The sequence below is a fragment of the Sciurus vulgaris genome, assembly GCF_902686455.1.
Source record: "Sciurus vulgaris genome assembly, contig: HiC_scaffold_177_arrow_ctg1, whole genome shotgun sequence".
Classification (NCBI taxonomy): domain Eukaryota; kingdom Metazoa; phylum Chordata; class Mammalia; order Rodentia; family Sciuridae; genus Sciurus; species Sciurus vulgaris.
The window spans coordinates 1,805,700-1,832,598 of record NW_027632876.1 but is presented as its reverse complement, the minus strand read 5'-3'; the positions used below and the strand labels follow the sequence as shown (position 1 = coordinate 1,832,598).

The window sequence follows — 26,899 nt, the reverse complement described above, 5'->3', positions numbered from 1 at the left end:
CCTTTTCACGCCCAACGTACTCACAAGTCCTTGATCACGACCATCTTCCGGGTTCTCCCTCGCAGCGCCGCCGCTACCTCCTTCTAAGACGCTTGCGCGGTCCCGCCTCCCATCCACTACCGCGCCTGCGCGGTCCTTCCGCCGCAACCCGTCGCGTCCGCACGCCAGCAGGGCGCTAACTCCGCCCAGTTGTACGCCCCACCCCAGGCGTGCGAGCCGGTCACTGCAACTGCTGGGAGCGCTGGAGCAGCAGGGCCTTTATTGCTCCTGCTCCGTCTTCTAGCGCGGACTCCCTTGGAGTTTCACACTCCTCAGTTGCCGAGGGCGCTCGAGGCTTGTGTGCGGCCTAGGCTTTCTGGCATTTCAGCTGCTTCCCTGAAAGGGGTTTGTGGCTGTCAGTGCTGTCCTCCTCTAAGAGGAGGACCTTCTAAATTAAGATGTAAATCCTGAACAGCAAGATGGCAGAATAAAGGAGGTCACTTTCCTTGCTGCTCTGCAGGTCGAAGCCAAGAAAGGCAACTTCTACCCAAGGTGAGTGAACCCAAAAAAAAACGGTGGGGGGGGGGATTTACTGGAATAGATACAACAATTTTTAATTTTGCTTTAAAATAATTCTCTTTTAAAGAAATGAAAAATTGGGGAAAAAATGTTTTGTCACCTCCGTATATTTTATTCAGTACTTAGTATGTACTGGGTGTTCTAAGTGCTTTGAATGAATTAGCACAATTAATCCTCTAAGCTAACACATGAGGTTATAGGTACTACTATGTATTTTAAAAGTGAATATAGTGAGAGATAGAAAGGTGTTTGCTAACTCAAGTTTAGTCAGCTGTCCACAACATAAACTTAGGCAGTCCAGAACCACAGCCTGAGTTTTTAACCAGTCTACTGTACTGTCTCCTTAAATTGGCTATAGCCTGGCCTAGCGGGTATTAAAGGAGGCAAACTTGCCTGATCTTGACTTTAGTAAGACTGCTTTTTAAGAATGTTTGCTAAAGTTTTTGGTAGCTTCCCTTTATTAAAGGTGTTCTCTTTCTATTTTGAGTTTTGTCATTATTTAGTGTTTTTATTTTGCAAAATGTCTTTTCTAGTTTTTTGAGATAATATTGTTTGTTATCTTTTGTTAATTTGATGTGTTCTGTACCTAGATTTTCTAATGTTGAGCTGTCTTGTATTTTCAGAATAAACATTAGCTAACAATGCTTTATATTTATTTTATTTCTCATTTGTCAGATGATTTTAGGTTAGGTTTACTTAATAGTTCTGGAAATTAAGATTGTGAAGATGAGAGACCTTTATAAGTAGTACTGATTTAACCTCAGATGACAAACTAACGGCGAATAGCTTATTAGTTTAAAATAAGAATGACTTCTGTATAAGGTATTTATTTTTCACTCAGCAGGGATTTTTAAAAGCACTTAACTAAAAATAGGTTCAGAAACTGTGAATCTTAGTATATAAACGTTATGGCATTTTGGAATTTGTAATCTAATGGTAATTTGGGTGTATTTATGTATGGGGGGATGGTTAAAGGACGTAATTTGTGACTCCAAAACAGTGAGAAGTTCTTATCTAATTAATAATTTAGTAAAGATCATAATTTGTTGCATATTTTATTTGGTGTTTGAATAGAATTTTTTTAAGTTTTACTTTCTGTTTTTTGTTTTTATTGCTTAACGCTTTCTTTGGTTGTTACATTAGAGTGTTCTTGAGAAACCTGCATTATTGTCTTTCTGAACTTCTCTTTTCCTTGTCTATTCTCATTATAGTAGTCATGGATCACTTAACAACAAGGATATATTTTGGTAAATACATAGTAAAGTGATTTGTTCATTGTGTGAACTTCATAGAATGTATTTACATAAACTAAGATAGATATGACATCACTAGGCAATATCATTTATAGGACCACCATGGTAAATGCGGTCTGTTACTAAAGGAAATGTACACTGGGCACATGACCTTACTTAGGTTTTAAAATCAAACTTTCTTAAAACATTTTTGAAGATTAATATGTTGAAAACAATTATTTAGTAAAAAGAGATATGATACAAAGAAGTTTGTCTCTCAAGTAACCTAAGAGAAATCAGTGAATTTAAAATAATTATTATTACAGTTAAAATGAAATAAGATAAATAACATAAATTCTAAATTTGAGAAAAATACAGTAAATAATTATCAGATATAATGTATAAAAATTAGAAAATAGCTATTATGTAAAGTGCTTACAACTTATAAAAAGCTAATTATTTGTAGAATTATTTGTAAGGTGTATTAGTTTATATTTTCTCTTCGTAAAATATATGTTGATCTATCCGTAGCACTTCCAATCACTTCTAAATTTCTTATGATTTACATAAGGACAAATTGGCTTCTATCCTTGCCACATATTCAGAAATGTGTTTCTTCTTAATTATTATGTGATATGTACTTAATGTATAATTTTTAAGTGAGCCTTTAAATTTTTCAATTTTTTTCTTTTTATATGACAGCAGAATGTATTTTGACACATCATATATTCATGGAGTATAACTTCCCATTCTTGTAGTTAGTTATACATGATGTGGGGTTTACACCAATCATGTATTCATATATGTCTGATTCATTCTACTGTCTTTCCCACTTCAAACGCTCCTTCCTTCTCCTTATACCTTCTTGTCCAATCTGATGAAACTACACACACACACCCACACCCATGCGCGCTCACACACACCTTGGCCTATTGTGAGTCAGTATCCACATATCAGAGAACATTCAGCCTTTGGTTTTGGGGGATTGGCTTGTTTCACTTGGCATGGTATCCAGTTTCATCCATTTGCCAACCAACACTGTAATTTTATTCTTCTTTATGGCTTATGTTTTATCATGTATGTGTACCACATTTTCTTTGTTTGTTCATCTGTTGAGGGGCACCTAGGTTGGTTCCATAGCTTGGCCCTTGTGAACTGAACTGCTATACACATTGATGTGACCAAGTCACTATAGTAGGCTGATTTTGAGCCTTTGAATATATGCCAAGGAGTGGGATGGCTGAGTCAAATGGTGGTTCCATTCTGAGTTTTCTGAGGAATCTCCCTACTGTTTTCCAGAGTGCTTGTACCGATTTGCAGACCGACCAGCAACATGTGAGTGTACCTTTTCCCCACATCCTTGTCAACATTTATTGTTGCTTGCATTCTTGATGTTGCCATTCTGACTGGGGTAAGATGCAACCTCAGTGTAGTTCTGATTTGCATTTCTCTAATTGCTTGTGATGTTGAACACTTTTTCATATATTTGCTGACATCATGTTTCTGCTTCTGTGAAATGCCTGTTTAGTTCCTTTGCCCATTTGCTAATTGGGTCATTTGGGGTTTTTGGTGTAGAGATTTTTGAGTTCTTTATATACCTGGACATTACTGCTCTATCTGAGGTGCAGGTGGCAGAGAATTTTCCCCCATTCTGTGGAATCTCTGTTCGTGTACTTGATTGTTTACTCTGCTGTGATACCATCCCATTGAGTCTTGATTTTACTTCTTGCACTTTAGAAGGTGTTTCATTGTTTTGTTTCTTGGTGGAGGTGCTGGGGATCAAACCCTGGGCTTTGTGCATGCTAGGCAAGCACTCACTCTACCAACTAGCTATGTCCCCAGCCCTACTTTAGGAATCTTGATGAAGAATTTGGTTCTTAGGCTCACATGATGGAGAGTTGGGCCTACTTTTTCTTCTAGTATGCGCAGAATCTCTGGTCTAATGCCTAGGTCCTTGATCCACTTTGATTGGGTTTTGTGCAGGGTGAGAGATGGGTTTCATTTTGTTGCAAATGGATTTCCAGTTTTCCCAGCATCATTTGTGGAGCAGGCTCTCTTTTCTCCAGTGTATGTTTTTGGCACCTTTGTCTAGTATGAGAATCTGTATTTATGTGGGTTCATCTCTGTGTCTTCTGTTCTGTACCATTGATCTTCATGTCTATATTGGTGCCAATGCCATGCTGTTTTTGTTACTATAGTTCTGCAGTATAATTTAAGGTCTGGTTCACTTTTCTCCCTAAGAATTTCTTTGGCTATTCTGGGCCTTTTGTTTTGTTTTGTTTTGTTTTGTTTCAGATGGATTTCATGACTGCTTTTTCTATTTCTATGAAGAACATCAGAACCTTATAGGAATTGCATTGAATCTGTGTGATGCTTTTGGTAGTGTGGCCATTTTAACAGTGTTGATTGTGCCCATCGAAGAACATGGAGATCTTTCCATCTTCTGAGGTGTTCTTCAATTTCTTTCTTTGGTGTTCTGTAGTTTTCATTGTAGAAGTGATTTCACTTCTTGTTGGATTGCTTTGCAATCATTTTATTTTCTTTGAGGCTATTGTGAATGGGATAGTTTTCCTATTTTTTACTTTCAGTTGATTCAGCACTGATGTATGAGGATGCAATTGATTTATGAGTGTCAATTTTGTGTCCTGTCACTTTGCTGGATTCATTTACGAGTTCTGGAAGTTTTCTGGTGCAGTTTTTTGGATATTCTGAATATAGAATAATGTGCTCAGCAAAATAGGGATGGTTTGTGTTGTTGTTTTCCTATTCATATTCCTTTGATTTCTTTCTTTTGTCTAATTGCTCTGGCTAGAATTTTTAGGACTATGTTGAGTAGAGGTGGTGAAGGAGGGCATCCCTGTCTTGTTCACTTTCTACAGGGAATGCTGTAGGTTTTTCTCCATTTAGAATGTTAGCCCTGTGTTTCACATATATGACATTTGTAATGCTGAGGTATGTTCCTATTATCCCTAGTTTTTCTGGTGTTTTGAACATGAATAGATGCTTATTTGTTTGAATGCTTTTTCTGCATCTCTCAAGATGGTCATGTGATTCTTGTCTTTAAGTCTACTGATGTCTTGAATTAAACTTATTGATTTCCATATGTCAAACCAACCTTGCATCTCTGGATGAACTCCACTTGATTCTGGTTCACTATCTTTTGAACGTGTATTTGTATGCAATTTGCCAGTATTTTTACATCTATGTTCATTGGGGATATTGGTGGGAAATTTTCTTTCCTGGATGTGTCTTTGTCTAGTTTTGGTATCAGGGTGATAGAAATTTCATGGAAAGTTTGGAAGGGTTTTCTCCTTTTCTAGTTCATGGAATAATTTGAGAAGGATTTGTGTGAGTTCTTCTTGAAGTTCTGGTAGAGCTTGGCTGAGAAATCATCTGGTCCTGGGCTTTTCTTGTTTGGTGGGCTTTTGATAGCATCTTCAATTTCAATGCTTGAAATTAATCTGTTTAAATTTTGTGTGTGCTCCTGATTTGATTCAATTTGGGTAGGTCATGTCTTTCTAGAAGTTTATTGTTATCTTCAAGATATTTTATTAGAATATAAACTTACAAAATCAGTTCTGATTATAATCTGTATTTTAGTAGAACTGATTGTGATATTTCCTTTTTCATCATGAATTTTGGCGATTTGAGTTTTCTCTCTTTCTCTTTGTTGGTTTGGCTGAGGGTTTAGCAATTTTGTTGTTGTTGTTGTTGTTTTTTTTTTTTTCAAAGAACCAACTTTTTATTTTGTCACTTTTTTCAGTTGATCTTTTGTTTCAATTTCATTGATTTTTGTTCTGGTTTTGATTGTTTCCTGTCTTCTACTGTGTTTGGTTTTGATTTGTTCTTTTTCTAGGGTTTTGAGAATGTGGGGTTAGGTATTTTATTTGTTGACTTTATATTCTTTTGATGAATGAGTTCAATACAGTGAACTTTCCTCTTAGCATTTCCTTCATAGTGTCCTAGAGATTTTGACATGGTTTCTTTGTTTAGTTTCCATTTGAAGTAGCTGTCCCATGATGAGAGGGTTATGTTGGAGTCACATAGTGTTATTGTGTTGTGGTGCATTTGACTTTTGGAGTTGGGAATATTTGGTTTGATGTATGTATATGCTCCATTGTCTGGGGCATAGATGTTTGTGATTGCTATGTCTTGTTGAGATACGATTCCCTTGAGCAGTGTGAAGTATTTTTTGTCCCTCCTGATTAACTTTGGCTTGAGGTCCACTTTGATATGATGATGGAAACCCCTGCTTGTTTATGCGATCCTAGGAATATGTTTTCCCCATCCTTTTACCTTCGGTCTGTGAATTTCTTTGCCTATGAGGTGAGTCTCTTGGAAACAGCATATCATTGGATCTTGTTTTTTGATCCAGTCTGCCAGTTTGTCTTTTGATTGATGGGTTTATGCCATTTATATTCAATGCTATTGTTTAGATATTGTTTCTATTCCCTGTCATTTTGATTTATTTCTGGTTCAAATTGGTTGCTCCATTGATTTGCTGTTCTTTTAGTGTACTTCCTGCCTTTGCTGGTTTTCACTTTTATTTTTGGTTTCTTCATGAAATATCTTACTTGGTATGTTTTGTAGTTCAGGCTTTCTAGTTGTGAGTTCTTTTAGCTTTTGTTTATCATGTAGGGTTTTTATTTCGTCATCATTTCTGAAGCTTAACTTTGCTGGATATGGTATTCTTGGCTGGCATCCGTTTTCTTTTGGAAGTTGGAATATGTTGTTCCGAGACCTCCTAACTTCATGGGTCCAGGTTGAGAGATCAGCTGAGATCCGGATTTGTTTCCCTCTAAATGTTACCTTTCATTTTTGTCTGGTAATTTTTTTAAATTCTGTCCTTATTCTGAAGGTAAGGCATTTTCATAATAATGTGTGTTGGTTTTGGTCTGTCGTAATGTTGTGTATTTGAGGTCCTGTTGGCCTTCTGTATTTGATTTTCCATTTTATTTTTCGGGTTTGGGAGATTTTTAGATATTGTTTCATTGAAAAGGTGGTACATCCCTTTTGTTTGTGTATTGAGCATTCATCTATACCTACCAATGAATATTGAATTTGATCTTTTCAGGGTTCCCCATGTTTCTTGCAGATTCTGTTCTTGGTCTCTTAATATCTTTTCTCCATGGTCAACTTTGTTTTCAAGACTATATATTTTGTTTTCATTGCTCGAAACTGTCTTCCAAGTGATGTAGTCTGCTGGTGATGCTTTCAGTGAATTTTTAATTTGGTTTATTGAATTCTTCATTTTCAGAATTTTTGATAGATTTTTTTGTTGTTATTGTTGTTGTTTTCAGAACCTCTGCCTCCTTATTAATGTAATCTTTCACTTATTGTATTTTCTCTCTGATTTCAATCCTTATACCATAATTTACTTTGCAGATCAATTTAACTAAGTAAATTCAAAACTCCTTCTCTAACATTTCTTCCACTGTGTTGTCAATGGATTCTAGTACTGGATATCTTGGTTGGTTTGGGGCAAATGTTATTTGTGTGCCTACCCATCTAGCCGTATAGATCTGAGGCAGTAGATTGTCTACCTTGTGGATGTGTAGTATCCCTGAAGGTTTCCAGGACCTCACTTGTGGAAAAGCTGCCTGTCTGCTTTCTTGGTTTCATGCCATGGAGCAGCCAGCAAGACAACCACCTCTATTCCACCATCTTGAAACCCATTTAATTTTAAAGCACAGATTAAATACTATTTTGTTCAAAGGAACATTTAATGTTTCTAAGTGTAGAATTTAAGAAATTTTTATATCAGTGTTTTGTTTGATTTTACTGCCATACTATTATAGCTATAATTTGCTGTTTTCACTGTCTATTTGATTCAGGCGAATTTAGCTTTGCCTCTGTTTTTCAACCATAATTTCCTTTTATGTTTCAAAGTTAAATACATTTTTGAATATAATTGCATTATGGAATACAAATCCATAGGACTTTCATTTATATACATTTTGTTCAGTTCTGCAAATTGTTTTAAAATATTTTGTGCAGAATAAAACATTTTAAATTCAAAAAAGCACTTATCTTTTTTAATATGTAATATAACAGTGTTTTATAATTTGAAGTGTACAAAACAGTATGCAGTTTTGATATCTAGAGTAAACAATACCACCAATGTCTTTAAATCCTTTTGGAGACTTTGCATATCTAAGAAATCATTTTATTTTCTTCTTATTATTATTTATTTATTTATTTATTTATTTATTTTGACACTACAGGGATTAAACCAAGGACCTTGCACATGGTAGGCAAGCACTGCACCACAGATCCACATTCCCAGCCATTTCTATTTTGTTTTTGAGACAGCATTTCACTAAGGGGTGGGGCTGGCTTTCAACTTGTGCTTCTCAAGCTTTGACCTCCTGAGTAGTTGAAATTTCCTGGATAGGACAAAAACATAATTGTAGTATAAACACCATTCTGCATCCCCCCTTTTTTTTCTTTGATTTGTCTCAAGGACTGAATGAGACAGAGGAGTAGACCTCTTATGTGTGTTATGGCACATAACAATCAAATAATTTGGCCTTTACTCAGTTGGAGTTGCTGGGAAAATGAAGGTCCAGAAGGAGGGGTAGAGATTGAGACAAAACCAGGCTTTGTGAATACTGGTATGGTGGACAAGTTGGAGCTTGTAGTGAAATCTAAAATGAAACATATCGCTTTGCAGAAGTGAAATCACAAATGGGAGCTGTCTTTGGAGAACCCTTGCCTCTATGTCAGTGCTTCTCTGGATCTGCAGCCAATAATCTGGTAGATGGCTTGGTGCTGCTGGTAGTACTCAAGAGTAAGCATTGAGGAAGAAGAGCTGGACCTGCATTGGAGGAGAATATGAACAACCCAAAGTCCTGCAGGTACTTTGCTTTGAGTTTGTGTCTGTATCTGAATCCTGAAACCTTTATAGAGTAATGACCACAGCTTTGCTGCTGTTTCTGAATTTTATACAAATTCATATTGGTCAAATCTAACTCAGAGCCATAAAGTGAAGGGTATTCTGGAACGCAGTTCCAAGTATACCTGCAATGACCCAGATGATCCAGCCAAATAGCATTCCATGTTAAATCTAAGACTGTTTCCTTTCATTCATATTCTTTATCTTGTGGCAAAATAACAAATAAACAAAATTCACTTTCTTTCCCGTTCCTAAGTTACAGTTCAACAGTGTTATATATGTTTATAATATGCAAGCATCATCAGGATCCATTTCCAGAACTCTTTTCCTATAAAACTGAAATTCTGCACTCATTAACTAATAATTTATTAGTTATTAGTCTCTTCTCCCTAGTCCCTGATAACCATTATTCTCTCTGTATAATCGGATCACTCCAAATACTTCATCTAAGTGGAAACAGAGCATGTGCCTTTTCTGTGACTGGCTTATTTCACTTAGCATAATACCCTCAGTGTCTGTGCATTGTATAGTACATTGCTAAATACCCTTCCTCTTTCACGTCAAGTGATATCTCATCACATAACACATTTTGCTTGTCTCTTTATCCACCCATGGACACTTGGGTTGCTTTCACTTGTTGTAGGTTGTGGACAGTGTTGCCATGCACATGGATGTACAAACATTTCTTTGAGGCACTTCTGCTTTGGTTTGGATCTTAAATGTCCCCCAAAGACCCATGTGTTAAAGGTGTGGTCCCCAGGTGGCACTCTTGGGAGATGGGGCCTAGTAAAAGGAAGTTGGGTCACTGAGGGTGTGCCCTTGTAAGGGACTGTGTGATCCCTGCCTGTCCTTGCCCTCCTTGCTCCTTGGCTTGTGATGTGAGCCGATTCACTTTCCCTTGTGCTCCCACTGTGATATCCCCAAAGCCAATGGGGACAGTTGGTCCTGGGCTGGAATATCTAAACCCATAGCAATATAACCCTGATCTCTTTGTAAGTTAATTATCTCAATTTTTTTTATAATTATGATGGAAAGCTAACACACTTGCTTTCAATTTGAGGTTGTATAACAAGAAGTTGAATTTCAGGATCATGTAGTAATTCTAATGTTTTGAAGAACCATCATACTATTTCCCCTAGTGTCTGTACCATTTTATTATCAATGAAGGGATTCTGATTGTTTCATGTCCTTGCTAACAGGTGTTATTTTTCTGGATTTTTGACAGTAGCCATAGTAATATGTACAAGGCATATATCATTGTAGTTTTGATTTCATTCAAATAATGACACTGAGCATCTTCCTATGCTTTTTTGGCCATTTCTATATCTTTGGAGAAAATGTCTTTAAGATCTTTGCCCATTTTTTAATTTAGTTTTTTTTTTTTTGTTAAATATTAGGAGTTCTCTACATATTCTGAATATTAACCACCTATCAAATATATTATTTGGAAATATTTTATCCTGTACTGTGGATTTTCTTTTATACTGTAATTTGATTTTCAGTTTTCATGAAATCCAGTTCTTTCATTGCCTGTGCCTTTGGTGTTATATACAAGAAAGCATTGCCAAACCTAATATCACACATGGAGGCCTTTGATCCATTTTGAGTTAATTTGTGCATATTGTGTGAAGGGTCTGACGTCATCCTTTTGTTTGTATATCTAGCTTTCCCAGCAGAATTTTCTTAAAAGTCTCCTTTCCCCTCATTGAATGATCTTGGCACTCTTGGCAAAAATTGTGTGATTATACAGGCAGGGTTTCTTTTTCTGAGCTCCCTGTTCAAATCCATTGTGGTAATACAGGTCTGTCTCTATGTCTGTGCCACAGTGTTTTGATTACTGTAGCTTTGTAATAAGATTGGAAATCAAGAAATGTGAATTCTCCACCTTTGCTCTCTTTTGTAAGACTGTTTTGGGCAGTGCAGAGTTCCTTAGGAGTCTATAGATATTTTAGGATGAGCTTTCTGTTTCTGTAAAACAAAATAAAAAATCCATGTAATTGGGGTGTTGACAGGGTTTACATTAATCTGTTGATGGCTGTGAGCTTCTTCATTTTGTATTGGTGTGTCTATCTGTTGTACACATGCATGGTAATTAACTTTTTTGCTATTGGGTCATATACAATAGTTGCTATTACAAGATTCCTGCAATAAATAACCTTTTATATAAATATTTCACATGTATATATGTGGAACTATGAGAGGCGTTCCTGAAAGGGGAATAAATCAAAGGGTTAGGTGTATTTGTAATTTTAATAGATTTTTGCCTAGTTACCTTCCATAGGGACAGCACAAATTTACACTTACACTGGCAACATATGAGAGTGTATTTCCCAAACTCTTCCAACACAGATTTTTTTTCAGATGTTTTTTTATTTTGCTGAGGTGCCAGATCCCCTTGAAGTCTCTCTTTATGGTCAAGCCCACTTAGGAAATCAAACATGAAGCTGCTGATACTAAAGAAATTCTCAGAGAAAGAGATGAGTCCAGAGTCCCTCCAAGTTCTGCTGGAGAAGGTGGCAGACACACTTGAGATCCTGGTCTTTCAGAAGTATGGGATCACAGAGAGCTAATGGCATCTTGCTAACCTGGGATTGTTGCACCTAGCTCAGAACTTCAGCCTCTATGGGAACCACATCTCCATGTCTGCCCTGAAGAACCTGCTGCTTCCTGCTGCTAGGCTGATACTCTTAAGACAAGGGCTGTACCCTGCCCCTCTGAAGTGCTGTTAACATCTGCCCAGTTTTTGAGGGTGAAATCAGCCCAGAGAAACTTATCCAGCTTCAGCTGAAGTTGATGCAGTTTGTGAGGGACATCAGGCCAGCCATGACATCCATCCACATTTATATCTACTGCTATTTTTTCTGCTAAGAGGTACAGATTCTGTTGCCTAAAGCCCAGTGGCAGTTGGGTAGTTGGGATTATTGATATGCACATCTCATTAGATGTTTTCCTGGGCTGGAGGCTGGGGCCTGGGGGATAGGGATGTGGTTCAGTGGTAGAGTGCTTCCCTGGCAGGCATGAGGCTCTGAGTTCAATCCCCAGAACCATACACAACGAAGTATCTCTTAAGCTTCTCTAATTGGGTATGTATGAGAGGATTGAAAGTTCAAGGCCAGTCTTGGCATCTCAGTAATACTGTCTCAGAAAGGATGTGGATTTAGCTTAGCACTACAGTGTCCTGACTTCAGTCCCCAGTACCACCTTAAGAAAAAAAAAAGTTTGGGTTTGTCCCTCAGGTTGGGATGGGCATGAGGGACTGCATTTTTACTCATTTTCAACTGCATACAGAATATATATATTACATAGTTTTTTGCTTATATTTATATTTCATAATAGAAATGTATTATAGTTAAAAAACTTTATTTTGTATTACAGAAACAAAAAAGAATACATAAACAACAGAGCAACAGTTGTTATCTCAAGAAATAGAACTTTGCCAGTTCCCCCTTGATCTTCCATGTTCTCTACTGCAGTCACAAATCCCTCTTCCCTAAAAGTAACTGCCCCCTTGACTGGTATGGGAATAACTCCTTTGTGCATAGTTTGACCACCCCAATAGGCATCACCTGAAGTCTTAATTTTTGTTTCTTTTTATCTACATGTAATACTATCCTTTCCCTGGACTTTGGATGGTTTGACTGAAGCTTCCAGTCTGGATTTTGCTGCTGTTAGGTCTGCAAGATTGAGCAGATCCAGTTGCAGTGTTTTGGGTATCTCATAGGGTTACTGTGTTCTTCCATGAGGACACACATTACCATACTTGTCATGTTTTGTGTGATAACAGCCATTACTACTAAAACCTTTAGATCATTTATGCATTAGGAACTGAACAATGGTGAGATTTCTATTCATCTTTTCTTGATTTATTGGCTATAATACTTCTATGTAGAGAAACTGGTTACCTAGTGGTGCCTTTATGTAGAAAATGCAGAATGAAGTCTTGTTTTTTTCTTTTATCCTGTTAACTTACCAGTTCTCAAAATGAGAGCTTCCAGTCATTCTCAGAAGATCATCAAATTTCATTAATGTAAACAATTTTGAAGTGCTGATATCTAGTTTATTTGCTCTTGTTGCTCAGACTATCCTATTTTTGACTAGTTAAATATTTTTAAATTGTCTATGAGATCCTTTTGGTCAGTTCCTAGTACTCCAGCTTCCTTGGTATGACTAGATCTATCATGAAAAAACTGATCTTGTACTTCGTGTGCTGGAAATTTGGCATTTTGGCAAGAAACCTTGGTTCCATTTAGTGCCCAATTAGTATTATAGGAGCTCAGTCTCATGCTGTGTGCTCCTTTTATGGCCTTTACAAAAGGACTAAAAAGCTACTAAAGTATCCCTCATAGCTAAAATCTTTTGTATACTTTTGTACATAAGCATAAATTTAATTTATTTCAAAAATATATAAATGCATAAATACTTAGATCATATGATCATATGAATAGGACATAAATTAATACTTAGTATATGAAGTTTACACATCATCCAAATACATGATTTAACATTTTGTTATAAGTAGGTATGATGTATAAATACTATAATTTTAAGCAAATTTTGATAGTGTAAATATAAAAATAGACTTTATTAAACACAAAGTGACTCATGAGTTTGTACTATTAATTCAGATCCAAGACTAAATAGCTTTTACATAACTTCTTTTATATATTCATCTTATTCTACACACTGTGAGTCCTTGTTTCCTCTGAAGAACTTAGTATGTATATTGCCCTGTCTCCATCCTGTTTCAATTCTTTTCCACAAAAATCTATAAATTTTCATTTTTATCATTTATAATTTTAAGGATATCAGAATTTTTGTTGCTAGATTATGTTAGTTAACTTTATGTATTGAGAAATACTGACTTGAAAATCCTAGAATTGTAAAAGTTTTAAAGGGCATAGGCAATACTTGCTTCAGGATTTCCCAGTGTGGAAAAGAGATACCACTTAGAATTACCCGAGGAAGATGGGGCATGTGGCTCAGTGGTTGAGTGCTTGCCTATCATGTGTGAGCCCTGGGTTCAATCCCCAGGACCTCTAAGAAAGCAGACATCACCTGAGGAATCTTGCAAGCTATAGTGAATGCAGGGAGATGTGTTACAATGTGTTACATCAGTACATTCATGCACTGTTGCATTTTTCCATTCAGAAAACGTTAATAGAGGCCCTCCTGTATTCAAGGTGCTAATGATACTTACATAAGCAGACATCCACAGAAAAAGAATGTGGATCACTCCATATTTTACTGAGTAAAGTATTTTGTTGAAGGAAATTGTTATCAAAATGGATGTTGAATTTTCCTCATTTCATTTTTTTGTTAATGACAATTTATTGCCACATTTTAATGCTTATGAGATCCACAGTTAACATGGATGCCCTTTATCATTGTGCATATCCTATTTAAAAAATATCACTCGACTGCCTCCCAGCCCTCTTGTGTCCTTCCTAACTCAGAAGAGTGGCTGACCTCCCTCGCCTGCGTCCTTGCAGTTCCAAAGCTGCTCCACACCCACGTGGCCTTGCCTACTTCCCAGAGGGGCTGCTCTCATGTCCGGTCAGCAGTGCAGTTTCACCCTGGTGTGGATCTGGTAGTGACGGATGAGGTTGGCCTTCTGGGAGAAGTTCTTGCCACAGTCTGAGCACTGGTAGGGCTTCTTGCCCAGGTGCGTGTGCTTGTGGATGATGAGGCAGGAGTTCTGGGAGAAGGCCTTCCCACACTTGCTGCAGCGTAGGGCTTCTCCCTGGTGTGTGTCCTCCAATGCAGGATGAGGTGAGACTACTGGAAGAAGGCCTTGCCCCTTTTGCCCCAGTAGTAGTGCTTCTCCCTGGTGTGGATGTGGTGGTGGATGATGAGGCAGGACTTGCAAGATAAGGCCTTGCCGCACTTGCCGCAGCCATAGGGCTTCTCTGTGTGGGAGTAGTGGTGCTCCATGAGGTGGGGCCTGTGAGAGAAGGTTTTTCTCACACACCAAGCATTTGTAGGGCTTCTCCCCAGCATGAACCATCTGGGCTCAGAGAGGCCTCCCTTCCGGGACACCCTGGGACCACAACTGCAGTCTCTGCTTGGTTTCCCTTTTGTGAGCCTTCTCCCCTTGCCCCCTCCCTGGGCCACTGTCCCGGTAGGATCCCTTCCCTCGGTGCACCTGGTGATGGACAATGAGCTCAGACCTGTGGGAAAAGGCTTTCCCACACTTGGTACATCCATGGGGCTTCTCACCGTTGGTTCCCTGATCTGTACCCAGGGCTGCATCCCGGCTTAAAATTTTCTGCACTAGGTACATTCCCGTGAACTCTTTTGAGGATGTGGAGTCTCCAGCTTGGAGTAGAGAAATAAGTTTCCATGACCATTGAACACACACCTCCTTCTTGCAAGGTATGCAGTGGGACTAAACACCACACTTTGCTGAAGTCTGTCTCCACACGAGTCACACATGTGTGGCTGCTTTCTTGAGGGGACGCGGTGTGTGTTCTGGTGGTAGGTTTTTCCACGTCCAGTACATTCATGGAACCCTTTGGTGATTAATTTCTTCCTATCTGGTGCTGCAACTTGCCCCAAATGTCTGTCTTGATGTTCCTGTCATCTGTCTACTTGGGCATCAACTTGCCAAACTTCTTTTTAAACCACAGACTCTACCTGCTGCTTCATCCCTGGCACCCATATGGACTGCAAAGATGTCATTCTTCTTTTCAGAAGTTGTGAAGTTTCAGAGCCCAGCTGCTGAATCCCTGGAAATCTCCATCTGTGCATCTCCTCCTTCTCTGCCCATGTCTCTATCCCCTCTCCAGCCTGGAGATCACAGCTGGTTTGCTGACTTAACGCCCCACAGAGACCAGGTGGCTGTAGGTCTCCAGCATCACTTCCCAGTGACAAGATCCTCTGTGCAAGGTCCAGCTGCTGCCACTCCTGCATGAAACCCACAGCCACATCCCCTGAATGATAGTGACCACTGGGACATGATCCTTCACTGTCCGGGGCAGGCAGACACCTTCTGTGGGAGGACCCGCTTTGAACTCTGAGCCCCTCTGGAGGACAAGAAAGCTGGTCAGTGCAGAAAGGAAGAAGCTGTCTCAGTTATGAAGTCTGGCCCTAAGCCTTGGCCAAGACACATAGTCCGCACTGTCACCTAGGTGGTCCCTGCACTCACCTCCAGGGACAGTGGGCTCTGACGAGTAGCACCAAGTGGAACCCTCCATGGGAACCAGGCCTAAGGAGGAACAATGACTTGCTGAAGACTCAGGGTGGACAAATCTGAGAGAGGGAGAAATTCCAGGGAAGCCTAGTCATCCAGTGTCCCACCAGGATCTCCACCAGGTTCTCACCATAAACACACTAGAGGAAAAATGCCCTCTTGTTTCTGACAGTGTGGAGAAGAGGTAACAACCCCATGTTATGGAGCTCTGCCCTCAGGAGAAAAAGTGAGCCGGAACTTAATCTGCTAGAGTTTACCAGAGCCTAGCCAGCCAGGGTGAAGGGAGACAGCCAGCTCCAGCCCCAGCCACAAGCCATCCTGTCCCACCCCCAGCAGAAGAGTAAGACGCACTGATGCATTTAAGAGTAGAGGCCACAGCCTCACTACAAGAGTGGGTCCAAGGAGGCCCCCTCATTTCATATTTTATGGCAGAACGTGGCTTAAGATAACCAGAAATTTCAATAGCTTCAAATAATACTTTACAAATGACAAATAATACTTAAAACAGTAGCTTGAGATCTTTTTTTTAAATTGTTTTTTTTTTTTTCCTGCAGAACTATGCTGAGTTGAATAGCTCCATAATCTTGTGACTGGTTGATACTGGCTCTACGACTAGAGGTGGGTAACGCACTATTACCACTACTGGACTCAAAGACCATGCAACTGTTGTGTATGCAAACAGTTTTTAGGCTATTTGAAGATCATCCAAATACATGCATATCTGATAAATTCCACTCTGGACTATTTCTGTTATTGCCAGCAGTTTATAATGGGGAGATATTGACTTTGGAGCCAGGAAAACCAATTGTACCATTTATAGTATTTGAGCCCTATCTTTGATACCATAGTAATATGTACTTTTAAAGGATTTCGTGGAAAATTCCTTTAATGCTTATAACACACAGCAGGCACTATACAAGACTTGGTTTTCTCTTACTATCTTAGGTCTCAGGTCTGTGCTTTGTTGCCAGGCTGCCCTCAAACCTCTAGGCTCAAGTGATCATCCTGCCTCAGTCTCCAAAGCTGGATTATAGGCTTGTGACCCACTCAAATTCTGAAGAGATGTTCTTCCTGTGTCTTTTAACTAGGATATTCATTGACAAATGTCTCATATCTATTTTTTGTTTTCTATTGCATGGATACCATTTAATCTGCAATCATGCCGATCCTTAATCTCATGAATAAACTATCACCATAGTATTTATTGCAGTAGTATAAGGAAGTGATTTTTCTGCTTTTTGTTCACATTTAAGAATTCAGAATAAAATTATTCTGACATGTGGATAGATGAAAGACTAATAGGATGAGCATCTGTGTGAGTCCCACCTGAGAAGTGGAACACTGCCAGTGAAGTCAGGCCTATGTCACCTGCCCAGGCACCTCCCCTTCCTCTAGTTGATGCCTCCTTCCCCAAAGCTCACCATCCTGGATTGTCACAGGTGAACTATTATTTTTATACTAACACATGCCTTTACCCTGGAGTCATAAAAACAATCTGTATTCTAAATTGTTTTAAGTTTTGCAGCCAGAAGCAGTGGCACATGCCTGTAATCTTAGGAGACTGAGACAAGAGGATCAAAAGTTTAAAGCCTGCCTCAGCAAAAGCAATTCAATGAGGCCCTGTCTCTAAATAAAATAATAAATAGGGTTGGGGATGTGGCTCAGTGGTCGAATGCCTCTGAATTCAATCCTTGGTACCCTTTCCCCCAAATTTTAAGTTTTTCATTTTCCATTTGAGTGTTTATTCTACCTGGACTTAATTTGATGGCCAGGTCTAGGGATCTATTTTTATGGGTTTTTTTTCCCCGCATATGAAACAAATAGTTTTAGGACCATTTGTTAAACAGTTTGTCCTATGGTGCACTAAATCTGTCATATATCAGATTTTTCCAGGCTTTCTCCATATGTGACATTTTTATAAATTTCCTATTTTTGAAAAATCCTTTTTTCTCCAGGTTTTAGTTGTGGTGCTCTGTGACTGTTAGATCAAGATTATCATCCATGTTTTTCAAATCTTCCTTCTACCTTCTCAGTGATTTCTATGTGTATGCTTGTTACAAGAACTGAAAGAAGAGTCTCAAACTTTCCCATTATAGTGATTAATGTATTTTTTTTTCCCTTTGCAGTTCTGTTGATAATTTTCGTATGCTTTTAGGATTCTGCTGTTCAATGCAGAGAAATCTTTCATGTGAATTGATAGTCTTATATGTAAAGCTTTTTGAGATCTGGTATTTAGATGCTATACCAAGTTTCTTTGGCATAGCATTCTCCTGGAATCCAAACAGGTTATTCATTCTCATTGCTATAGAAGAGTCCATTCGAGGAATACACCACTTTTTAACCATATTACTATTAGTAGTAGTTTTTGTTGTTTTCAGTTTTGACTATTAGAAATAGTGCTATTTGATTTTCAGTGATATTTGTGCTCATTTCTATTGTGTAGATGTGAAACAGTGGGCACTAGAAACTGCCAAATAATTTTCAGAAGTTTTAAATACATGATATGCTCCTACAGAAATACATGAGCATTCTGGTCATTCCATGAACTTGTTATCATTGGAGTTCTTGATCTTTTTAACTTTTAACTATTATGGCAGATGGTTGATGGCTCCTCATGTGGCTTTAATTGAATTCCTCTAATAACTAATATGCTTGTTGGTTATTCTAATATCTTTATGTGTGAAGAATCTGTTAAACTCTTTCACTGAGTTTTAAAAATTGGTCTTCTTAATTTGAATTAAGCGTTTACTTTTAACATATTCTGCATATAAATTCTTTGATACTTGTGTAATTTACTTAATATACAATTTATTTAATGATTTTTAAAATACAAAAGTTTTTAATTTTAATGAGTTACAGTTTTTCAAAACTTTAGACCTAATGATTCATACTTTTGCTGTTCTGAGTAATCTCTTCATACCTCAGAGTTGCAAGGGGTTTTCTCTTAGGTTTTCTACTATAGATTTTGTGGATTTTGTTGTTCTATTTGGCCTTCAGTCCATCCCAAGTTAATTTTTGTAGCATGAATATTTAAGTTGGTTTTGTTGTGCATGCTTATTCCTGTCCTTATGTATCTGTCCTTACAGTGGTAAGGTGCAGCTTTGCTTACTGTAAGTGGGTAGCAAGTCTTGAAATCAATGCATTTTGTTTATGTTTCAGTTTTATTGACCATTCATTTGCACATAAATATCAATTCCTATAAAAACAAATCTGCTGGGCTTTTGAATAAGATTGCATTGAATCTACTAACAAATTTGGGGAGAATTGACCTGATTACAATATTTAAATTTCCAGTCCATTAACATAATATACCTCCATTTTTGGGGTCTTTAATCTCCCCCAACATTGTTTTACACTTTTGATTGCATAGGTCTAAAGCATATTAAATTTGTCCCTAAGCATTTTGTTTATTTGATACTGTTTGGATGTGAGGTGTCCCCCAAAATCTTACATGTGAAACAATGCAAGAAGAATTAGAGGAGAGATGATTGAGTTATGAGATTATTAACTCAATCAGTGAAGTAATCCCCTGATGGGATAAACTGAGTGTTCATTTAGGGCTGGTAAGGTGTGGCTGGAGGAGGTGGGTCATTGTGGGTATGACTTTGGGGGATATATTTTGTATCTGGTGAATGGAGTCTCTCTTTGCTTTCTGATCATCATGTGAGCTGCTTCCTTCTGCCGAAGTCTTCCACCATGATGTTCAGCCTTACTTCTACTCTATTCTCTGCACAATGCAGCCAGCCATCTGTGGAGTGAGATCTCTGAAACGTGAGCTCCCAAATAAACGTTCTCCTCTACAGTTGTTCTGTTCAGGTCTTTTAGTCACAGCAGTGAAAAAGCTGACTAAAACAGATGATGTAACAAATGGTATATTCTTGCTTGAATTTTCATTGTTGTTATGTGCATACACATTTATCCTTTCTGTATTGTCCTGGTTCCTTTTATTATGAAATGTTTCTCTTTAGTTCTGGTAATATTTTTGTTTGTGACTACCTTATGTAGTATCAGTACAACTGTTTCATTCATCTCACTCATACATTTGCAGTTTTGAATGGTACGTTTTCTCATCTACGTACATCATAATTTTGTCTCTCACAGCATTTAGCTAGGTCTTATTTTTTTAATCCATTTGACAACCTCTGCCTTTTGGAATGTTTAGATCACTAATAGTTAACATAACTATTGTTAGAAGTCTTTTTGTGGGATTTTGTCACTACTGTTTCCTTTGTTTTCATTCTTCTATTTCTGCATTGTAAATCTTCCTCTCTTTTTTACAGTGGTCACTATAGAAGTTAAAACATGTAAACTTACTCATCAGCTACTTAGTTAAGATCTACATATTACTGTATATAAAATATAAGAAACTTGGAGTCATACAGTTTTATTTACTGTATTCCCCTGTCCTAGGTATTTATCATATGTGATTTATTTTAAAGTGTGAATAACCCCCATTACAATTTTGTTCTTACAATCATACATTTTAATGAGCTTAATGGAAAATAATAGTTTTTTCGTATTTACCATTTATGGTCCTCTTGCTTTCTTTGTAAAAATTTTGTGTTTTCACCTGGTGTCCTCTGCCTTTTGCCTGCCATTTGCATTTCTTGTAAAACAAATCTGTTGACAATGAATTTTCTTTGTTTTCTTTCAACTAAAAAAGTCTTCATTGTACCTCAGTTCTTAGGGGCTATTTGTTTGGATGTAAAATTCAGGATTGATTTTTTTTTTTTTCCTTTTAGAACTTTAAAGTTGTTCCTCCTGGTCCTTTGGTCTTCATTGTTTCTGAGGAGAATCAGAAGACTTTTTGACAATTCTCCACTGTGAGTAATGTGATGTGGCATGTGTGTGTATCTGTATGTGTGCTTCTTTTCTCCAGCTGCTTTCAAATGTTGTCTCTTTAATTTTGGTTATTATTATTTTTATAATGTAATGCTTGGACTTCTTTTGCTTTTGCTTCATTTTGTTTTTGTGATTCACTGAGCTTCTTATAAGTTTATGTTTCCTTTCATTCTGAGTCTGTTTTTCACCATTATTCATTCCAACAAAATTTTTTCTTGCTGGCTATTCTTTCCTCTTCTGGGACTCCAGTTACATATATGATATACTTTTAAATACTGCCCATGAGTCCCTGAGGATCTGTTCATTATTTAAAATATTTTTTCTCTCTGAAGATTGACTAATTAGACTAGAGGAAGGAGAAGGAGGGGAAAGAAGGAGGGGAAAGGGAAGGGGGGGATCATGAACAGGAATCAATTTCTATGCAAGTTCGAATATGTTGGGATGAACCCACCTACTATGTATAGCCATGTAGCCCTAAAAAATGATTGGCTCATTTCTGTCAATGTCTTTAAGTTCACGTGTCCTTCTGTTATCCTCCAACTGCACTTAATCCATCATGTCAATTTTTATTTAATATACAATTTTTTAATATAAATGTCTACTTATTCTTTTTATATCATTTCTATTTCTCTGCTAAGATTTTAAAAATCTTTTTCCTTATAAGCATATTCCCCTTTATGTCTTTGAACATTGCAAAGAAAGTGGTTAAATTTGGTGCATGTGATTTTCAGTGTGTGGGGTCCTTTCCTGGTCTATAACCACTGGATATCTCTTGCATATGGTTCACATTTTCCTGTTTCTATTTATGTGATGTCCTTTTCCCCCCTGAAGCACTGGGGATGGAACTCAGCCATGGACTTGCATATATAAGGCAAGAACTCTACCATTGAGCTACATCCCCACCCTTCTGTTGTATACCTTTGGATTCTATTTTAGATGAGAAGGATACATTGTATAAACTTGGATTCCCTTATGTTCTTCTTAAGGGTTTTTTTTTTTCAATTTTTTTTTTGTTCTTTCTTTCCCTTTTTAAATTAGGCCATTAGGTTTGGGGAACAGCAATCTCTTATTCAGTTGATAGCAACTGAGAATTTACCTCCTTATCTGGGATATTTGAAGTCTATCCTTCAAATATATGCTTGAGAAGTTAGCAAGAGATCTGGACAAAACGCAGTTAGGGACTTTTCTGCTCATTCTTGCCTTCATGTCATATTCCTTTTCACCAGCTACTACATTTTCTCTGAAATCTATCCCCTGGGGCAAGAAAGTAATGCTTCGGTTTTAAAATCTGTTTAGACATCTATGGCTGCCACGGGTGAGGTGGGCCCAAAGGAGAAAGTGGAAAATTCAGGCTACTGCCCCCTGCGGGAACTTCCTACTTGTGATTCTCTGCAGTATTGTTGGGTAAATGGGGATTTTCATCATTTGCCCAGAGTTCGTATTTGTTATTTGTTTTACTTGGCCATGGTGAGAAGTAAAACCTGGGATGTTTTATGTGTGCAGTTTTGTAGACATGCATCTGAGGGCAGTGATCCCATGTGTAGCTCATGAGTCCCTGTTTTAAGTATGAGTTACATTACATGACAGGTGACAGTAACATTAGTCATTTTTCCAGACTTTGGCTATTAAATCTGGCAATAGTATCAGATCCAAGAACCCTTTATTAGAGCTTATTAAATCAGTGCCTGACTTTCCTCTTAACTATGTAGTGAGTTTATAAAGTTATAAATTTCCAGGACCAGTACTATCAGTAGATCTTGTTTCATATTCATGTAGAGCCCAATCATGGAAAAATCCATTTCATGTGGTCAGTAAATGTTAAATCATTATGATAAACAGCTTTTGTCCTTGTGAATGATTGCAAAATAATATATAATTCAGAGTTGTAATGAATTTGGGTGTGCCCAAGGAAAATAAAATTGCCTAAAATATTAGGAATCTCAATGTACATAAATTTCTGTGACTTGATGGAGGGGGTGTACCATAAAGAGATATGATGCCATTTGTAAAACCAATTTCTCTTTCCATTTAATCTCTTATTCCCGAAGAAAATGCAGCTAGTAATTAAGATGTCCTTTTGGTCTTGCTTGTAAATGCTGTTGATGTCATTAATTTTCACACTTGTGAAAAGGAGCTATTAAGAGACAACCTTAGGTAACACTTTTGAATTGCTAATTTTGTTAAAAATATGTTTTCCAATTTTTTCGCAATAAAATGTAATTGCATCTTATGGTTTTACTTAAATAGAACCTTCTTACATAGTATCAATTAGAAAGTCTTGGTGTTAGAGGGGCTATTCCGTTAAAATAGAATGGTACAGTGAGTTTTGAATTTTTCTTTCCTTGCCATATATAATTAATAATTTTTTCTGATTTCTCTGATAGTTTTTCTACAGTTCATTTCTCATGAGGATAAGGAATGGCAGGGGATACAGTCTGGAATAAATACTATTATATATTTGAAACCATGACAGTTTTTTAAAGATTTGTGCTAAATTTTTCATAGTTTTAGTGAGTAATCAATAAATAACCCTTAAGCCTTACAACAGAGTACCTTGATCCAAGCTTTAATGTTAAATAAAAGACAGAAAAGAGGAGAGAAATAAAGAAAAACACTATGCATTTTTTTATGTTGGTGACACAAAGGCATGGTCAATGGAAACGTGTTCTACTTTACAACAGTGGACACATATCCTGGCACAGTGGCACACTCTGGTAACCCCAGCAACTTGGAAGGCTGAGGCAGGAGGATCACCAGTTCAGGGCTGTCTGGACCACTTAGTGAGACCCTGTTCAAAAAAGAAAAGGCAGGAGACAGAATGAAGCTCACTGATAGAGTGTCCCATGAGTTCAGTATGGAAAGATACAAAATAAAATCATTGCTATTTTATGTATTAATAGTGAACTTCTTAACGAAGATCTTTATTTCATGTTGAGTTTTTCCATTGAACTTGAAAGTCTTCATTTCTGTGATGAGACTAGTAAAAGTGATGACAATGCTTTTAGATTGAATGTGGTTAGCATAACCTTTAAGCATTCTGTATCAATGAATTTTAAGACAAACCTTAATTCAAATATCTATGAGTAGCTCAGTCACATATGAAAAACACTGAGTACTTCTTTCCATTGTTTATGTCCATTTTATGATTTTTAATAGTGGATAATATTAAAATGTTTGCTTCTACTTTTTCCCCAGTTACTGATAACAGTATTTATTCTCTTTTATTATGTGTGAATTATAACCTCAAAGACCTCCTTAATGAAAGGTTATCTATTTTTATTTTAGGTTTATTTTATTCTGTGTCTTTCCCTGGATTGTTAATAGAATATGAGGTACTGTGAATGACCACAGTATTTATGCATTCCCATGTGATATCATGCACTGCAACAGTCATCTCTCAGCCATAGTTGGCTTTCCCATTTCAGCTACCAGTAGTCAACCAGGGTCTGAATATATTAAATGGAAAATTCCACAGGTAAGCAATTCATATTGTGTCATATTATGACATCTGGGATGTGAATCATCTCTTTGTCTACCATGTCCACACTGCATGTTAGTTCCTGAGTAGCTACTTCAGTTATAGACAGAGTGTAGTATCAATGGAACATGTCCCCTGGGACAATGGAGGACTACTGTACTGTGCTGGGCCTATTTCACTTAACATAAAATTCTCCAATACATTGTAAATGACAGAAATCCCTTCTTTTTAAGTCATATAATATTTTATTATGTGCATATAACCATTGTCTTTGTTCCTTTCTCTGTTGATGGATATCTAGGCTGATTAGGTACCTTGGCTATTGTGAATAATGTTGTAGTGATCAGGGAAGTGCAGATATCTCATAACATACTGATTTCATTTCCTCTAAGTATATACCGAGAAATGAGTTTGCTGGATCATATTTTTAATTTTTTGAGAAACCTCTGTAGTGTTTTCCACAATGGCTCCACTAATTTACATTTCCTCAAAATGATGCAAGTTTTCCTTTTTCTCCACATTCTCTCCTGTAGTTACCTCTCATCCTTTTTTCTTTTTTTCATACTGTGTACTGAACCCAGGGGTGTGCTGTCACTGAGCTATATTCTTAGCCATTTTTATGTGTTTTTTTTTTTTTTTTTATAATTTTGAGACAGGTTCTAACTAAGTTGCCCAGGCTAGCCTTCAACTTTTGATCCTCCTGTCTCAGCCGCCAGAATAGCTGGGACTATAGGCCTGCACCATGGATTATAAGCATGCACCACCATACCCACCTCTCATCTTTTTGATAATGGCCATTCTAGCAGTTTTGAAATGGTATCTCAATGTGGTATTAATTTGTGTTTTCCTGGTGATTAGCTATGATGGGCACTTTTTCATATACCTATTGAATATTTGTATATCTTAAGTCCAGGGGTACACTACCACTGAAGTATGTATGACCCCATCCCATTTTTTAAAAGCATTTATTTTGAAACAGGGTCTCACTAAGTGACTCAGGCTAGCTCTGAACTTGTGATCCTCCCATCTCAGCCTCCAGAAATGCTGGGACTACAGGCTTGCACTACTTCACCCAGCTCTTTGCCCATTATTCAATCAAGTTGTTTTCACAAGAGAATACAAATTAAGCTGAGTTCCTTTTATGTATTTTTATATTAGCTCCTTATCAGATGATTGGTTTGCAAATATTGTGTCCCATTATATAGGTCATCTCATCACTCTGTTGATTGTTTTCTTTGCTGTGCAGAATTGCTTTAATTTGTGCAATCCCATTTCTCTTTTAACTTGTGTTATAAGTTGGTGTCATATCCAAAAAATTATTGCCCAGATCAAAGGCCTCCTAACTAGACTTGATCTGAAATATTAAGAAAAGTTTGATAAATGTTACTACATGAAAATTAAAGAGGACTGGGCATGGTTGCATATGCCTGTAATCCCAGCAGCTCAGGAGGCTGAGGCAAGAGGATTGTGAATTCAAATCTAGCTTCAGCAAGCAAAAGCAAGTTGCTAAACAACTCAGTGAGACCCTGTCTCTAAATAAAACACAAAATAGAGCTGGGGATGTGAGCTAGTCATTGAGTATCCCTGAGTTCAATACCCGGTACATAAATAAATAAATAAATACATAAATAAATAAATAAATAAATAAATAAATAAATAAATGCAAAAAGCAAAAAATGATATAGAGAATTTGCATCTAAAAATACTTTAGGTGACAAACTGGGAAATAATGTTTGCAATTTATTGTTACAAGTGGTTAATATAATATACACATAGCTTTTCAAACATTAAGAAGAAGAATAAAAAACCTAATAAAAGGCTGGGCAGAAACTTGAACATTCTGTATATAGGAAAAGAAAGTCAAGTGGCATTTGACTGGATGAGTAGATGCTCAGTCCCTCTCGAGTGAAATCACATTAAGACCACACAGTGACATGAGGTGATTAAATACTGCTCAGCAGAAGGAACCAACTTTTGGTACCAGGGAAGGATTCCAGCCACAAAGGCTATATACGTGTTCATGGTATGACATTCTGGAAGAGGCCATAGGGAATGAAGTCTGAGGTTGTTGGGGATCAGAGTAGAGAATGGGATGGGACTTGAGGGAACTGTGTAGAATGATGAAATTTTTCAATATCTTCATTTTGGTGATGGTTACACAACTATGTATTCATCAGAACTCATTGGCTATATATCCCCCAACATTGGATGTTTTTGTGTGTACATCAGTGCACTTCAATTGACTTGAATTTTAAACCAATTATATAAAAACCACACCATGTTGTCCTTTTTTATCATCTTAGTAAAAGTCCAAAGATTGGAGATGCTGTGGATGAATGGACACTCTCAGATTTAAACTGGTGGGAGTGCCTAATGGCACATTAGGAGAACTTGACAACATCTAACAAAATTATGTGTGCATTTATCCTTTGGCCTAACACTTTCATTTCTAAGAGCATACTCCATTTTTATTACTGCCTGGGTTCCACCTCATTGCACAAAATAAGAGACTGCTTTTGTTCATGTTGTGTAGGCCATGAAGACTGTTTAATGCACATATGTATTTTTCTTTCCCCTTTTACACAGATAGTACCTGCTTTATATATGCCTCCGTACTGTTTTCTCTCTTAGGATGTCTCAGATACTTATATGTCATTTCATAATAGCTTCTTTGTGGTTTCTTTTTGTTGTTTATTTGTTTGTGT

At 37.3% G+C, this 26,899-nt stretch overlaps 1 long non-coding RNA gene across 1 annotated transcript in view; it reads left to right on the top strand.

Annotated features, from left to right (window-relative positions):
* Nucleotides 1-412: 412 nt before the first annotated feature.
* Nucleotides 413-26,899, top strand: part of LOC306652325 — a 61,778-nt gene continuing 35,291 nt past the window's right edge. The window contains exon 1 of the long non-coding RNA XR_013761354.1: nucleotides 413-531. This is a non-coding gene — a long non-coding RNA (uncharacterized lncRNA). The remainder of the gene's footprint in view (nucleotides 532-26,899) is intronic.